Raw genomic sequence first — 17680 nt, 5'->3', positions numbered from 1 at the left:
AATAAAAGCAAATTTCTGGGTGCAAAAGCCCTAAGCAAAACACTATTCTTGGTCCTATAGCTACCTCTATAAAGATTTTCAACAGAGAAGATGTTTCTGTTCTACCAAAATCAAACTGGGAATCTAAATTCTCAGAATGATGCTTCAAAATGGGCAGGACCAGAAAAAAAATCTGGGAGAAAACTAGGAGAAGATTTAGTAGAAGAATCTAGGCTAAGAAGTAGAAGACCTGGGTTCTAGTTTGGGGACTTTTGCTTTAATTTGGGGACTCCCATTGGGAGCATCTGTAGTTCAATCTCTTTGGGTTCAAGTCAATGACTCTATCAACTGATACCAATAATGAATGGCCTATTCTGCATCAGAAAATCATGGGGGAAACTGAGCAACTAATGGACAAGCAAGCTTTGGGAGAGTTAACAAAAGAGTGCAGAATGAGATGTTATATGTGAAATGTATTAGATGTTATATTCAATATGTTATATTGAGATGAGGCTAAGAACTTTAACACTAAGGACTCTTGGTTATAAACAACAGAAATACGGTCCACACTGGATTAAGCAGGAAAAAGGAGTTTATTGGTACATATAAGTGAGAAGTCCAGGTTTGGCTCTTGCTTCACACACAAGTGGATTCAGTATAACATGTGGTACTAGGACTCTGTATCTGGCAAGAGCAATTCTCTCATTTCTGTGGAGCCTTCGTTTAGAGGGTCCATGTGGGGACAAAGTAGCTGGAGCAAGTAAAATCTCTCAAGTTTAAGCCTAGTGGAAAAGTGTTTTTTTCCTGGTTTTTAAGTGAGTTCTCAAAATTAACTTGAATTGAGCCTGAATTGTTTGGTATATGTTACATGTCTATCCTGAACCAAACACTATGGCCAAGAAATAGAACTGGCTTTGGCCTGGGTGTAGGGACACCAGTTTTCTCTCTGGAGTAAGAAATGGGAATCCCTAAGTAAGAAAATGGATCTCTATAAAGATTACCATGTGAAAATTAAGAGAAGTGAACTTAAAATAGCTACCAGAAAGACTAATCAGGGAGGAACTCTTCAGAGAAAGAAATCTGAATCAGTCAATCCTACCAGCAAGCAGTAATCTGTTTAGGTAAAATCTCCTTAGTGTTTTACTTTTCCTCAGAAATAATATGCTCACTTCTCACAGACGCATGTGCATTTGATATTATACATTTTCTGGCAAACTCACCAATCATTTTCTTCTAGTGACAGTCATAATGAAGGCTGTAACAAATACCTTCATGATTTCTTCATCATTCAAAATCCAAGTGCTCATTTGGCAATTAACCATGGAGTGACTGTGATACTGTTTATACTTATTTTTACCTGTATTGATGCTTAAAACCTTATAATAAAGAAAAAGCCTTTTAATGAGTGTGTGATATGTCTACCATCCAGATAGTGCTTTCCTTAAAGGAATCATCTGTATTTAATAGTTCTTTGTCTAGAACTAGAAAACATTTGTTCATTTTTCTTTAAATTAAATATTCTAAATATTTTTCAACAAAGATACAAACTCTAAGGAAAAATACCATTTAAAGGAAATTTAAATACAACTAGGAGTTTAAGCAAGCAAATTCATTTTCATGCTAAAAACATAAATGTGGGAACTTATTTGGTAATTACAGAATGGTATTGTAGCTATTCAACTACCCTTGATAAGATAGCAAGATTATGCCATGAGTGCTACTAATTTTTCCAGGCCATGGCAGGCACAATTAATTAGTCATATCATTCTCTCCCTATAAATTTGGATGTGGCTTTGGAATTTGTCTCAATTTAGGACTCGAGGAGAACATTACTAATTGATTGAGGTGTTGGTCCAAGAATGAAGCCCATTTATCATCGTACTGTCTTGTTTTATGCAGGGGTGGTTGCCCTATTTGAGAAAGTTAAAAGCTTCCAGGGGCATACATGTGGAGCTAGAATGAATGAGAAGGGCATTTTCTTCATTTGAGTAGTCAGTTCAGGTCAGCAATTTGGAAAGACAGAGGACAGAGACAACTCATCCTGATAGTTGACATTAAATTATATTCTCTTTTTGACTGTATCTACTTAAAGCTACAACATGATGTTTTGATAAACATATGCAGTGAAATGATTACCACAGTCAAACAGATTAACAAACCTACCACCTCTATTCCTTTGTGTTTGTATGTGGTAAGAGCACTTAAAATCTACTCTTAGTTTACATTAAACTAAAATACTTCCGCAAAGCAAAGGAAAAACTGACAGAGTGAAGAGACAGTCTGAACAATGGGGAAAATATTTGTAAACTATACATCTGAAAAGTGGTTAATAACTAGAATATGATGAGAATTCAACTTAAAGCAAGAAAAAATAGTAATGCAGTTTTAAAAATTGGCATTATATCTAGATATTTTTCAAAGGAAGAAAAGCAAATGGTTAGTAAGTACATAAAAATGCTCAACATTGCTAGTCATCAAGAAAATGCAAATCAAACCACAATGAGACATCACTTCACTTGAACTACAATGACTATTATAAAAAAGAGAACTAAGTTCTGGCAAGGATGTTGAGAAAAGAGAACCATTGCACATGGTTGGTGAGAATGTAAATCACTATAATCATTGTGAAAAATAGTGGGGCTTAATAATATTAAAATGCAAATATTATATGATCCTGTAATCCTTTTTTTGTTTTGTATTTTATTTTATTTTATTTTATTTAATGAACATAAATTTCCAAAGTACAGCTTATGGATTACAATAGCTCCCCCCCCCCCATAACTTCCCTCCCACCCACAACACTCCCCTCTCCCACTCCCTCTCCCCTTCCATTCACATCAAGATTAATTTTCAATTATCTTTGTATACAGAAGATCAGTTTAGCATATATTAAGTAAAGATTTCAAAGTTTGCACCCACACAGAAACACAAAATATAAAATACTATTTGAGTACTAGTTATAGGATTAATTAAACACCTTAGAGTAATTGTGTATTAATTACAGAGTTCAACCAATAGTTTTAAGTAGAACATAAAAAATACTAAAAGGGTAAAGTATTAAGTTCTTTTTGTTTGTTTGTTTGTTATATAGTTTTTTTTTATTTAATAAATGTGAATTTACAAAGTGCAACTTTGTATTGTTGTGGCTCCCCCCGCCTTCCTGTGGCCCTCCCCTCTCCCACTCCCTCTCTCATCCCGCCCTTCATCGAGTTTCATTTTCAATTACCTTCATTTACTGAAGATCAACTTAGTATATACTAAGCAAGGATTTCAACAGGCTGTACTCACACAACCGCACAAGGTATAGGGTATTGTTGGACTAGTAGTGTTGTTTTTAAGTTTCATAGTAGAACACATTAAGGACAGAGATCCTACATGGGGAGCATGTACCTAGTGGCTCCTGTTGTTGATTTAACAATTGGCACTCTTATTTATGACGTCAGCAATCACCCGAGACTCTTGCTATGAGCTGTCTAGGCTATGGAAACCCCTTGAGTTCACCGGCTCTGAACTTGCTTAGTCAAGGCTGTATCACAGTGGAGGTTCCTTCCTCCCTTCAGAGAAAGGCACCTCTCTCCTTGATGGCCTGTTCCTTCTGCTGGGGTCTTGTTCACCAGGATCTTTCATTAGATTGTTTTTTGCCACCGTGTCATGGCTTTCCATGCCTGTGAGACTCTCATGGACCTTTTAGCCAGATCCGAATGTCCCAAGGGTTGATTCTGAGGCAGGAGTGCTGCCATTCTGTGAGTCTGCTGTGTGTCCTGTTTCCCCTGCAGGATCATTCTCTCCCTTTTAATTCTATCCTTCATTATTTGCTTAACTGGTCTTATCTGTGAAATCTCATCGACACATACCCTATCTTTTTGATCGGTTGTGTATTTATACTTATCACTTTACCAGGAGCGCTGGCATTGGTACCTGCCTCCTTGGTAAGATTGAGTTGAAATCCCCTGGCACATTTCTAGTTCCACCATTGGAGGTAAGTCTGAGTGAGCATGTGCCAACCTATATATCTCCTCCCTCTCTTATTCCCACTCCTATGTTTAACCACTGGGTATATGTGCAAAGGAAATAAAGTAAGTTTGTAAAACCTAACACATCTGTACTCCCATGTTTACTGCAGCACTACTCACAACAGACAAAAGATGGAAACAATCTAAGCATTTATAAGTTGATGAATGGATAGAGAAAGTATAGTACATATGCATAATGGAATACTATTTAGCTGCAGGAAGAGTGAAATCTTGTCATTTTTGACAGCATGGAGGGATTGGAAGTCATTGCATTAAGCAAAATAATCCAGGCAATGATAGACAAATAGCACATGTTCTTACTCATTTGTTGAATCTAAAAAAAAATTAACTCATGAAAATTAAGAGTAGAATAGTGTTTACCGCTTGGGTAGAATAGAAGGAATGACGAATGAGAAAAAAATTGATAAATGAGTACTAGGTTATAGGTAAGAGAAAGAAATTCTGGCATTCTATTTCCTGTTCATCAGGAAAAATATAACCGCTTAGTGAATTTTAAGTATACAATATTATTAACTATAGTTTTCATGCTATTATATGATTTCTGTATTTACTAATTCTTCCTAATTGCAAATATGTACCTCTGACTTTACCATCTAGTTGCATCAAACTTTTTTTGTGTATGATAGTTGGATAAGGTACATTCATTTATGTAATCAAGTCTTAGAAAGCTTACTCATTCATTGAGAAATATGAAAAAGAAACCACTACCTGCCAAATAATTCAAGGAAACTCATAATGTAAAGAATCAGGGATACTTCTATGAAGAGATGACATTTTAACTGTTTTTTGTAGGTTTGCTGAAACTTTTCTAGGGAAAAATGCATGTTCATGGGGAACTGGGGTATGATTATTGGGGCAGAGGGTATCATAACTTTTTCTGCAACATTTGTCATATTTGCAATTTACATGAGTAAATTAAGTGACACATAGATTGTGATTATGTATACACGAGTCATCCATTGTGGCTGTAATAGAAGGTTCATGAACAGATGTGCCAAGAGGTAAATTTAAAAGAATACAGTAATAGCACATTTTGAAGAGCTTCGAATATCACAAAAAGGCGTTTGGATTGGTCCTTTGAATAATAGGAAGTTGCAAATATTACTAAGTAGGAGACAGGGAGGATTGGAATTTAGGTCACCTTGCTAGAGTGCAGAGTATGACCAAGAGGAGCTGAAAGACAAGAGGACAGAAAGGTGAGTGGGGAGAAGCCACTACACCTGCTCAGATAATCAGAGATGAGAACCTGGATTAGGACAGTGGCCATGGTAGAGAAAGGATAGAATAGATTACAGATAAACACTAAGTTCATGAAGGATGAGGTAGGATTCAATGAAATCTTTGAGACTTCTTGGTTTGATGCTGTTTTAAATTGATAAAGAGAATCTAGTAGGTGGAAATGTATTTTCAGGAATAAGCTAGGGTGGTTTAAAGCACGTTGAGTTTAAGACTTATGAGCAATATGCTTTGTCAAATGAAGATGTCTAGTTAATTGTTAGATATGTCAATCTAATCTTCAAATGGCAAGATAGAGTTAGTTAGAGATAGAAGATGTTGAGGAGTCAGAGTAAATAAGAGAAAACCATGAGAGAAAAGATTTGTTCTCAAAGAGTAGTAAGAGTGCTGAAAACATAATCCTGTGAACACCAACATTTATGGCCCAGATAAAAGCAGATGAGCTCTCATAGAGCTAGAAATGAATAGTCACAAAGGTAAGAAAAAAATATAATTGTGTCCTCAGATCACAGAAGACTAAAAGGAAAAAGAAACTGTTATAGAGACCAAATTGGAAGAGGGATAAGTCACCAGAGTTACCAGATTTAGTCAGCAAAAATATAGGGCATTACAGTTAAATTTGAATTTAGAACAAATAGCAAATGCATTATATATATATATATATATATATATATATGCATCCATAGATATATATCCCAAATATTGCAGGTGCATTTCAGACAAATAAATCACCTTTTTAGCATATATGTGTATATATATACAGATGTACATACATATATGCATATCTATATATATATGCAGTTACATACAGATGACAAGGGACCTTGTGTTTTACCTGTCAATCCTACAAGATGGTCAAAAACTAACCAGAAATCATGGGCTGTGACAATTAGAAAGCTGCTGCTATTTTGTGCAAGGGCAGTTCCACCACAGAAACATGAGCAGAATCTGGAAATTGTTAGGTGATGAGGATTTGAAGAAGAAGCGAGATCAGTGGAGGATTTTGGTGTCAAAAGGAGGTGAGAAATTAAAAAGATGCCTGAGAAGAAGAGCGATAAGAGAAGATGCTTTTTGTTTTCTTTCAGAAAAGAAGGAAGCATATGTTTGTAGCCTGAGAGGGAAAAAGAAAGTGAAGAGGATGATTAAAGAAACAAGAGAGAAAATTGCAGAAGTGGAATTCTGGAGTATTAAGAGTTGTGAGGTCAATCTTGGACAGGAGACAAGACAGTATTTCCATGGAGCTGAATGACAAAGAGGAAGAATAGGTAGTGAAATAAATAAATCTAGAATTGTAGGAGGACTGAAGCAGTCCTTGCATGATGGCCTTTATTTTTTGTTCTGAGTCAGAGAGGTGCATCATTTGAGGAGAGCTGGTGGGAGGGCATCTGAGAGGTGATCCTCAGGAAAATGGTAAAAGAAAATGTCTTGGGTGCTGAAGAGGGGGAGAGTTTAAAGACATGGGTTGAAAAAACAATATCTGCTGCCTGAGGACCAAGGGCACTGGAATGAAATGTATAATAGAAAAAAAAGGAATAACAGGCTTGAGTATAGATCCTGGATCTGTCTATTTGTATTCATTGCCTTTCACTAGGTTATGCTGTAATATAAACAGCTCCAAAGTGTCAATGATTCACAAAAAAATGTACTTCTTTTTTTCTTTCTCATATTACATGATATTGGCTTCAGGTCATGTGCAGCTCTTCTTTGGGCTATTGTCAGTTTCAAATCCATTTCTCACTGCAGAGCAGAAGTTAACAGAGCAGCAGTTATTGGGGTGTGACTTCTAATGGCAGAGATAATGGGAGTAAGAAACCAGGCAGAACCATACAATCACATTTCATGCATTGGCTTCGATGTGGCCTAAGCTGTATTCCCTTATGTTCCCTTGGCCAAAGCAAGACAAACGGCCAAGCCCAACATCTATAGGGCAGAAAGGTATACTCCAATATGGTGAGAAGAAAGTGGATATTTACAAAGAATAATACAATCTACCACATCATCTAAAGATTTTAAAACTCTGGGCAAGTTACTTCAGTTTTCTGGGCTCTAGTTTCCTCGTGTGTTTTGGTGTCTATTCATTGAAACTTTTGGGAGGAAGAATTATGATCAATATCTATACAAAATCTGCAACAACATCCATTATATAATGGCATCTTATATAAAAAAAATCCTCCCTCCTTATCTTCAGTTTCTCTTTTTTGAGATTTTCCCTGCAGTCTGAAAATGTTAAATGGGAAATTCCAGAAATAAAGAATTCCCAGGTTTTAAACTGAAAACATTCTGATTAGCATGATGAAATTCACGCTGTCACACTTCAACTGCCTGGGACATAATATCTCTTTGTCCAGTATGTCCACACCAGATACACTGCCCCCCCCCCCCATTCATCAGGACCATCTCAACTGTCAGATCAACTGTCACAGTATCTCAGTGCTTGTGTTCAAGTAACCTGTATTTTACTTACTAATGATCTCAGAGCACAACAGTGGGGATGTTGGCAATGTGGATATGCTGAGAAGCCATAAAGTACTTCTTAAAGTATCATCTCAAATTATCACAAAGAAGAAAGTTTAATACAGCACAATAAGATATTTAGGGAGAAAAAGAAAAATAATGAGACCACATTCATATAGCTTTTATTACAGCATACTATTATAATTGTCCTCTTTTATTTTTATTGTCATTGATCTCTCACTCTGCCATATTTATAAATTAAACTTTATTATAGGTATGTTAAGGAAAAGAGTGTGTATATGATATAGTACTATTTGTGGTTCAGGCATTCACTGGTGGTGGTTGGGTCTTGGCTCACAACCCATGTGGATAAGGGGAGATTGCTAGATAAGGTTACTGTGCCTTTGTGCTTAAAATACAAAGCTCCAAGATAATGAATATTTTAAACTTTCTACTCCACATTTTCTTTCTGCTAAATGACTGGATGAATTACAGAACACTTCCTGGTTCTAAAAAATCACATACTAAAGCATCAAATAGTCCTTTACCCCAAAAGGACCCTCAGCTCAAGAGGAAACAGCAAGTTCATCAATGATTTCATTTGGCTTGCATTTCCTTGGCCCTGCCAACCGCCAAGGGCAGAGGATGACTTGTTCAAATAAACCAAAGAAATCTATAGGAACTGAAGTGCACAGATCACCTCATCATCCATTAGCGGAAGAGTTTAAACTTAAGAGAAAGGTGGTGTTTCACAGAGAAAGGTCAAGCTATTCTCACTTCACCTGGAGGAGTGTGGCCACACTGAATAATAAGCCCTTCTGGTGAGACGGGAGATCTGACAGTGAGTGGGGACAGAGTTGAAGAGCAGGCACTGGAAATGCCTGTGGTCTTCCCAAGTGTCACTTGGTGCCCTGTAAATGTGTGAAAGCCTCAGAATGGTGTCTCTGGCAGATCCCCAGAAACTATCCACAGTGTGTAACCGACTGTTTCACAGAATGGAAGAAGGTAGAAGCATGCCTGAAGAATGTTCAAGTGAGCAATTATATCATTTAGGGCCGTGAGTTGCTGCATGTACAGTGATCAGACCAGAATGGCTTACACAAGACAAAGGTTTATTTTCTCAGACAACTGCACTTCTGCAAGTAGGTAGTCCACTGGTTCACAATAGTATCAATGCCATGGACATTTATGATATGGATTAGTGTAGGAGAAGATTGGTATGGAAACATTTTCTGGGCGGTAGATTGAAATGTAAACTTAGATCCAATGACTTCAAAGATGCATTCCACATGTAACTTAAAATTTAAGGAAGAGGGAGCCACTCAGATGCCCTATATAAATGCCTAGCTTTAAAACTCAATGGAGTTAATTGACCAAAGATCTAAGTACATACCACAGGTTCTATTTTGGTTTGGGTTTATAGATAGGAGCACAAAATACAAACTTGTTCCAAGTTTAAAAGTAAAGAGATTTGAAAAAATAATGACAATCTTTTTTCCATCTTTGTCCAAGTATCTATTATTTCTACTGTAATAGCCATCACTCTCCTCCATCTGTCCAGTCAATCTAGTAGCCACACAGCAGTCAAATATATTTTGAATAAATATTAATCAGATATTAGTCCTAGGCTTAAAAGTCTCCAGTACTTTAACTGCATTTAGAATAAAATCCAAACTCCTTTCTTAGGTATTCTTGGCAGCCACACCCTTCTATTGTGTCGTGCACCACTGTCCTCTCAACTCTATTCTGGCCTAACTTGCCTTTTATCTGCTCACACCATGTTAGTTTCTGCCTCAGTGTCTTTGAGCTTGTGACAGTCTTCACCAGGGTCAATCCTCCCCCAGTGCAGAAACTGAATGAATTCTTTTAACACAAACATCACCTCAGAGATAATCTCCCTGATACACTCTGTCTTGGAATAGTCTGAGATACCCTCCATGTCTCCCTTTTCGTTCTATTCTAATATCCATTTTTAAAAACTGTTATTATCACCACCTGAATATGCATTACTTATCTCTGGTTTCATCATCCATGGTAGACTGTACACTCTCTGAGGGTAGAGGCTACCATATTCATACACTTAGTACGTTTGTGATAAATAAGAATTTCACAACCAAGTGTTTCAGGTTCTCTGATCTTCAGAAAGCAAGAATATTATTATGAGTCCATTAGTCAGGGGACAGCCTAACACTTCATAGTGAGGTAGGGAAATGCATTAAGCTCAGAAGAAAGAAAAGGCTTTGGACTGGGGAGTACTGTGCTGAAGTCAGGGGTATGAGTGGTGATAGGGAGACATCATCTTTGTAGTGATTCTCCTTAACTGACAGCACTGTGCTGTCACTCTTTGCCCCTGGCAGGTCACAGAGCTTCTTCTGGGTCTCCCAGTGGGTGGCAGGGGCCGAAGCAGTTGGGTCATCTTCTGCCGCTTTCCCCAGGCCATTAGCAGGGAGCTGGATCAGAAGTGGAACAGATGGGACATGAGTCAACACCCATATGGGATGCTGGTGATGCATGTGGCAGTTTTACCTGTTACGCCACAATGCTGGCCCCAAAAGATGGTATTTAGAGAAAGGTTAAGTGGAGTATGATCAAATCCTTGTATGATCAAATGGAAATTGAGAATTGGCATGAGGAGAAGACTCATCTGAGGGGGAGAATCCTCCTCTGCCACTCTTGCTTTGTGATTTACAACATGTTTCATTTCTATAATCCTGATTTTCTTCATTTATAGGATGGGAAAATTTATACCTACCTCTCAAGGATACTACGAATATTAAATGAGGTACCTCATAAAACTATCTCATTAGAGCATTTAATTTAATAAACCTTAAATGAATCTTGGAATCCTATTTCCCTTAACTGAGTTGGCAGAAATAGAACTTCAGAATTTTACATCTCTATGAAGGTGAGCGTTTTCAATGTGTTTCCATTAGCAAATATTTATTAGCTATTTTTTTTGTAAGACAGTGATGGATGAGATACAAGACAAGATTCTTGCTCTCCAAGTTACATAGTATAATAGTTACTGACTGCCATAATGATGATGTGTAGAAACTTACTGGATTAAAACAGTGAGCACTTAGTTAACTCTCAAATGTGCAGTTTTGTTTTTTGGGCTGGGCTCCATTGGGCAGTTCTTCTGGATTAGGCTTGGAGGCTTTGAATTTGATTGACTCTTGGCTGTTCTAAGGTGATATCAACTGGAGTGAAAAATCAGTTAGCTTGACTACTTTCTGTTCTGTTTCATTCTCCAGCAAGTTGAAGGTAGAGAGAGGCATAGTGAACTAGTCCAATCATGCAAGCGCTCTTCAAGCCTTTCTTGGTGTCACACTTACTGACATTCTATTGCCCAGTGCTGGTAACCTGATCAAACACAATCATAGTTGGGTCTATAAATTTTCATGCTAAAGGATTTGGATAGAAGTTTCAAAGATAGTGGAATAAGGAGGGAGCTGACTGCTCTAGCCTAGAAGATAGTTTTAAAAAAGTGGACAGAGTGCAGTCTCAGGGAAGAGTAAGGGAGAAAACTCCAAAGGAAATTTCAAGCAAATTAGAGGCATATTGTGGACTTACAAAGAGGGTGTGGATGTGCACAACTCAGAACTCCATCAGCTGAGAGTCTCAATATCAACTTCGGAGTGAGGTGAGACCAGACTGCATCAACCCAAGTCACTAGTAGTAAAGCTGTGGGGGGGCTGGCACCATGGCTCACTTACTTAATCCTCTGCCTGTGGTGCCGGCATCCCATGTGGGCGCCAGTTCTAGTCCCAGTTGCTTCTCTTCCAGTCCAGCTCTCTGCTGTGGCCTGGGATAGCAGTGGAGGATGGCCCAAGTGCTTGGGCCCCTGCACCCGCATGGGATACCAGGAAAAAGCACCTGGCTCCTGGCTTCAGATCGGCATAGCTCTGGCCGTGGCAGCTATTTAGGGGGTGAACCAATGGAAGGAAGACCTTTCTCTCTGTCTCTCTCTCTCACTGTCTATAGCTCTACCTGTCAAATAAAAAAAAAAAAAAGCTGTGGGAAGATGTTGGCATGAGTCCTGCTTTGAGCCTTGTTGGGGACAGTGTACTTGCCAACCTAGACGGGAAAAAAAGGGGGCACATTTCTCTCTCCCCAAGCACCTGACACTGATATCCTGTAACTAGAAGGGGTGGGTACCATTTTGGGCATATGTAATAGCTGCTCTAGCTGGTGTCCACATGCCCAACAACCAGCCAAGAGGAGACATCTGAATCTGGCTGGAGGAATTGACAGGGGGCTGGGTACTCATGACCGTGGGAGCTTTGAGTGCTGGGACTGTGAAAACACTGTGGCGGCATGGAAGGGTGCAGGGTGTGGCTGGTACTTCAGGCAGTTCCTGTGGGTGGCTCCACATGCCTGGACTCCCTGATTCCCTGGTGAGGTTCATGTTGTGGGATCTGTGCTCACACCAAGGGCTGCATGGATCCTTTGTGTGTTTTTTGTGGCAGTGTGGATAAATGTTGTACCCACTGGGGCTGGCACCCAGGCACTGGTGTCCTTGGAGGAGAGGAGGTGAGCCTGAGAAAATGCCAACAGAGCTGAACAAACCTCCCCCCTAATGAAAAAAAAGGGGAGAGATTTACCACACCCAAATTGGGTGTCACCCTGGACATTCCCCTTATCCTGGAGCACTGAACAGAACTCTCTGACCACACCCACCACACCCCTGGGTATTTAGTGAAAGAGTGGACACTCCACTAAGCCACAGAGGAATAGTCCAAAGATAAAAGCCATCACAGAGGGAAAAAACCAACAACAGGTATCTCTACAAATGCCTAATAACAAATGCAGCAATTCAAGAAACAAGAATAAGAAAGACAACATGATGCCCCCAAAATAACACAACTTCAATACTAGACTGTGAAGATGAAGAAATTGAGGAAATGCCAGAAATGGAATTCAAAAAATTGATTGTAAGATTGCTTAGAATTAATGAGAATCAAATCTATGAAATAAAGAAACTCATACTTGACATTAATGAAAATTTTTCCTAGGAAACTGAGATTTTAAAGAGAAATCAAAATGAAATATTGATAATGAAGAATTCAATAAAACAAATTAAAAATACTGTGTAAAGACTTAATAATAGACTTGGTGAGGCAGAAGAAAGAATATCCAAGCCAGAAGACAAATCTCTGGACATTTTACAGTCAGACCAAAAAAAAAAAAAAAAAAAAAAAGGAAGCAAATATAAAAGTAAAAAACCATGTGTCAAAATCAAATATATAAGTAAAAAAAAAAAACATGTATCAAATGACCTAACATACAGGTCATAGGAGTTCCTGAAGGCTTGGAAAGAAAGAATGGATTAAAAGGCCTTTTTAGTGAAATAATTACAGAAAACTTCCCTAATTTGGAGGAAGAAAGGGACATCCAAGTACAGGAATCACATAGAACTCCTAATAGACATGACCAGAAAGGATCTTCACCATGACACATTGTAGTCAAATTCTCCACAGTAAAACATAAAGAAAAGATTATAAATGTGCACAAGAAAAATGCCAGATTACTTTCAGAGGATCTCCAATTAGACTCACAGGAAACTTCTCATCAGAAACCCTACAGGCTAGCAGAGAATGGCGAGATATATTCCAAGTCTTAATGAAAAAAGCTGTCAACCCAGAATACTGTACCCTGCAAAGCTCTATTTATGAATGAAGGTGAAATAAATGCTCTCCATAACAGACAGAAATTGAAAGAATTTGTCACCACCCAACCACCCCTGCAGAACATGCTTAAGGATGTGCTGCACACAGAAACACAGAAACATGGCCATCCCTGTGAAAGAAAGTAAAGGAAGAAAATCTCCCAGTATAAGTTCAAAAAAATTCATAGTAAAAAAATAGGAATATTTTTAGAAAAATGGCATGGCAAAGTCATTACTTACCAATAGTAACCTTGAATGCAAATGGCCTCAACTCTTCAGTTAAAGACACAGACCAGCTGAATGGATTATAAAACTAAACCCATCTACTTGTGCCTGCAACAAACACATCTCACCAACAAAGATGTATGCAGACTCAAAGTGAAAAGTTTCTGTACTGCAAAAGAAACACTCATGAAAGTGCAGAGACAACCAACAGAATGGGAGAAATTATTTGCAAGCTGTGTAAATGATAAAGGATTAATAACCAGAATACAGCCAGAAACTCCACAATAACAAAACAAACAAATCAGTTAGAAATGGGTAAAGGACTTAACAGATATTTTTCTTTTTTTTTAACTTTATTTAATGAACATAAATTTCCAAAGTACAGCTTATGGAGTACAAAGCTCCCCCCGCCATAACTTCCCTCCCACCCGCAACCCTCCCCTTTCCCACTCCCTCTCCCCTTCCATTCACATCAAGATTCATTTTCAATTCTCTTTATATACAGAAGATCAGTTTAGCAAATATTAAGTAAAGATTTCATCAGTTTGCACCCACATAGAAACACAAAGTGAAAAATACTGTTTGAGTACTATTTATAGCATTAAATCTCAATGTGCAGCACATTAAGGACAGAGATCCTACATGAGGAGTAAGTGCACAGTGACTCCTGTTGTTGACTTAACAAATTGACACTCTTGTTTATGGCATCAGTAATCACCCTAGGCTCTTGTCATGGGTTGCCACAGCTATGGAAGCCTTTTGAGTTCACTGACTCTGATCATATTTAGACAAGGTTGTAGTCCAAGTGGAAGTTCTCTCCTCCCTTCAGAGAAAGGTACCTCCTTCTTTGATGACCTTAATCAGTATTTTTCAAAAAAGGAAATCCAAATGGGCAAGAGACACATGAAAAAATGTTCGAGATTACTAGCCATAAGGAAAATGAAAATCAAAACCACAATGAGGTTTCACCTCACTCCAGTTAGAATGGCTTTCATACAGAAATCAACAAACAACAAATGCTGGTGAGGATGTGGGAGAAAAGATACCTTAATTCATTGTTGGTGGGATTGTAAACTGATATAGCCACTATGGGAGACAGTATGGCAATACTTCAGAAATCTGAATATGGATGTACCATATGACCCAGTCATATGTACCATATGACTCCAAGGGAAAAGAAACCAGTATACGAAAGAGTTATCTGTACCACCATGTTTATTGCAGCTCAATTCACAATAACTAAGACATAGAATGAAGCCAAATGTCCATAAACTGAAGACTAGATAAAGAAATTATGGGATATGTACACCATGGACTACTACGCAGCAGTAAAAAACCAAAAAACAAAATCTGGTCATTTTTACAAAATGGATAAAGCTGGAAAATATCATATTTAGTGAAATAAGCCAGTCCCAAAAGGACAAATACCACATGTTCTCCCTGACCTGTGATATCTAATAGAGGTATCTAAAAGGTAATCTGTAGAGGTGAAATTGACACTTTGAGAAGCAATGACTTTGAACAGCCCTTGTTTCAACTGTTGAGGAACAGCTTTTTCCCCATTCTAATTGTTCAACTCCTTACTCAACATAGAATTAATCGTATGTGTAAAGTTAACTGAAAATATATTTTAGTAAAAAAGAAGAATGGAAATAGGAGAGGGAAGAGGAAGAGGGGTGGGAGTGTGAGTGGGAGGGTAGGTACGGCAAGAAGAATCATCATGTTCCTAAAGTTGTAATTATGAAATATATGAAGCTTGTATTCATTAAATAAAAAATTTCTGGGTAAAAAATGAACAAATACCATATGTTTTCCCTGATCTATGATAACTAATAGAGCACCTAAAATGTAATTGATAGAGATGAAATTGACACTTTGAGATGCAATGACTTTGAACAACCCTTGTCCTGACTGTTGAGGAACAGTTTTTTTTCATAGTATTTGTTGAACTCTTTACTTAGTACAGAGTTAATTGTATGTGTATAAAGTTAATTGAAAATAGACCCTTGTAAAAAAATAAGAACTGGAATAGGAGAAGGAGGGGAAAGAGGGGTGGGAGTATGAGTGGGAAGAATCACTATGTTCCTAAAGTTGTAATTATGAAATGCATGAAGTTTGTAGTCCTTAAATAAGAGGTTTCTGAGAAAAACAGGATTTGGATAAAGGAAGAAGTAAGGAAACTAGCTATTAATGCAATTGATCTACTTTGGGAGACTAGGTGAAGAGATGATTAAATTTTATATAAATACTTTGAACAAGCATACATCAATAACATAAGATGAAAGATAACACTTTTGAATTACAAAGATATTTTTAAAAAACTTTCTTTCAAATCCCCTCGCTTACCCTCCTCCATGACTAGGAAATGGACATCACTGTCTCCTTTTTACACATAAAGAAAGTCACACAGACAGAAAGGAGTAAAGTCTGGACTTGAACTTCTGACAACAGCTTCTTTGTTGCCTTAGAGCCTCCTAGAACAAGAGTCCAATGAGTAGAAACACACATAAACTGGACAGGTGTCTGTCCTGTCCACTTTATGTCTGTGTGACCAAGAAGAGTTTGTAGAGATGGAGCTCATCTCACATGTAGATATATGGACAGTGATGATTTCAATTTTTTATGAGAAAACCCCACTTTTTTAAACAAATCTTATCTAGAACCATAATATTTAATAGCATTTTTTAGGTTCAAATGCATATTATTTACTTATCAAATGGACATGTATGACCAATGAGGCCATTCTGGGGAATTCAGGAGTTTGAAATCAGAGATGGATACTAAATGAGGGTGGTACAGTCTTGGGGTCCAGTGTGCCCCCATATTGTACTTATCCTTCCTTGAATAGTGGACTCATTTTGTTCTACCTAGCCTCTAACTTCCACTTTCTATTCCCACTTCAGGTCATGTAGTTCCCTGAGTAGTGGTTCCCACTCTCAGCTAGAGGTGGATCTGGAGACAGGACCACAGAGCACCAGGCAATGGAAGATCATCCTGCTGCCTTGAAGCTGGGACAATGTCAGCCAGGAGTTGTTGGCACTGCCACAGAGACACAGAAGCCAACACAGGAGAAAGTATTGCCAAGATGAGAAGTCTTGAGACTACATGCCACTAATGAAATGTCTGTATCTAGCTGGAACATAACCCAGCCCTATCCCTGGACTTTTCTGTTATGCAACCTGGTAATATCTTTTTTATCTTTCAGACCCATTTGATATGGATTCCTGTCTTTTGCAACCAAAACATATCTAATAGATACAGTATTTTGAAAATAGATAAGCACTTGCAAGTAATAATGTTTTAAAAGCAGTTCATCTTATAACATCAGGGTATTCTTTAAAAATGGTAGCAAGAAATTTATCATAAAATTTGTGTCTATTCGCATACGAAAGTGTGGGATAAATAAATATATATGGTTAGAATCAAAGGATTAAAATTGGGATGCATATTTGATGATGTTATTGCAGTGGTTTATGTAAATTTAAAATAAAATTTGTTTTTTTTTCCAGATTCCAATAAATTCACTAATAGCTACACAATTTTGTATGCAACACATGTCCTTTGGTATTACTGAATTTGGCTTTCTAAACTAAATTATGTGTGAACACAGTTCGTTCGCTTTTCTATTCTAGCCAATAGGGCTGCAAATTGAGAGTTCTCATATAATTTCATTGGGTGCTTAAAACAAGAAACCTGGAAAAACTCTGTATCCAGAAAAGTTAACTCAAAGTTCCTACATTCAGCAGATTCTAAACACCAGTAAAATCTAGGTTTGGATTCTTTGCATTTCTACAATAGGCTCAGTATTGGCCCAAAGAAGACAGGTTGCTCATTAAACTTTGTTTTAATGTGACCTGAAATTCTGAGGCAGATTTTAAGTTGTTTTCATTAAGAAGCATTGATTTCAAAGTCTAATGACCTCCTCCCCGCCCCCCCCCCCCCCCCCCGCAACAAACCAATGGTTCATGAAACATTCTCCTTCCCTTCTGAGGTTTTAGATTGTAAGTTGATATGTTTTAATTTGATTGTTGTTGATGGCCTTTGCTTGTGTTCCTGCTGAATGATTTTTTTTTGCTTTTTGTTT

General features: G+C 37.8%; 1 long non-coding RNA gene across 1 annotated transcript in view; it reads left to right on the top strand.

The window, feature by feature from the left end:
* Nucleotides 1-17129, top strand: part of LOC149126135 (uncharacterized) — a 37384-nt gene extending 20255 nt beyond the window's left edge. The window contains exon 2 of the long non-coding RNA XR_016235437.1: nt 16500-17129. This is a non-coding gene — a long non-coding RNA (uncharacterized LOC149126135). The remainder of the gene's footprint in view (nt 1-16499) is intronic.
* Nucleotides 17130-17680: the final 551 nt, after the last annotated feature.

The sequence above is a fragment of the Oryctolagus cuniculus genome, chromosome 6 (assembly GCF_051225735.1).
Source record: "Oryctolagus cuniculus isolate XC-2025 breed Fujian yellow rabbit chromosome 6, ASM5122573v1, whole genome shotgun sequence".
Taxonomy (NCBI): Eukaryota; Metazoa; Chordata; class Mammalia; order Lagomorpha; family Leporidae; genus Oryctolagus; species Oryctolagus cuniculus.
The sequence above is the reverse complement of the archived record's forward strand: the minus strand, read 5'-3'. Positions and strand labels throughout refer to the sequence as shown.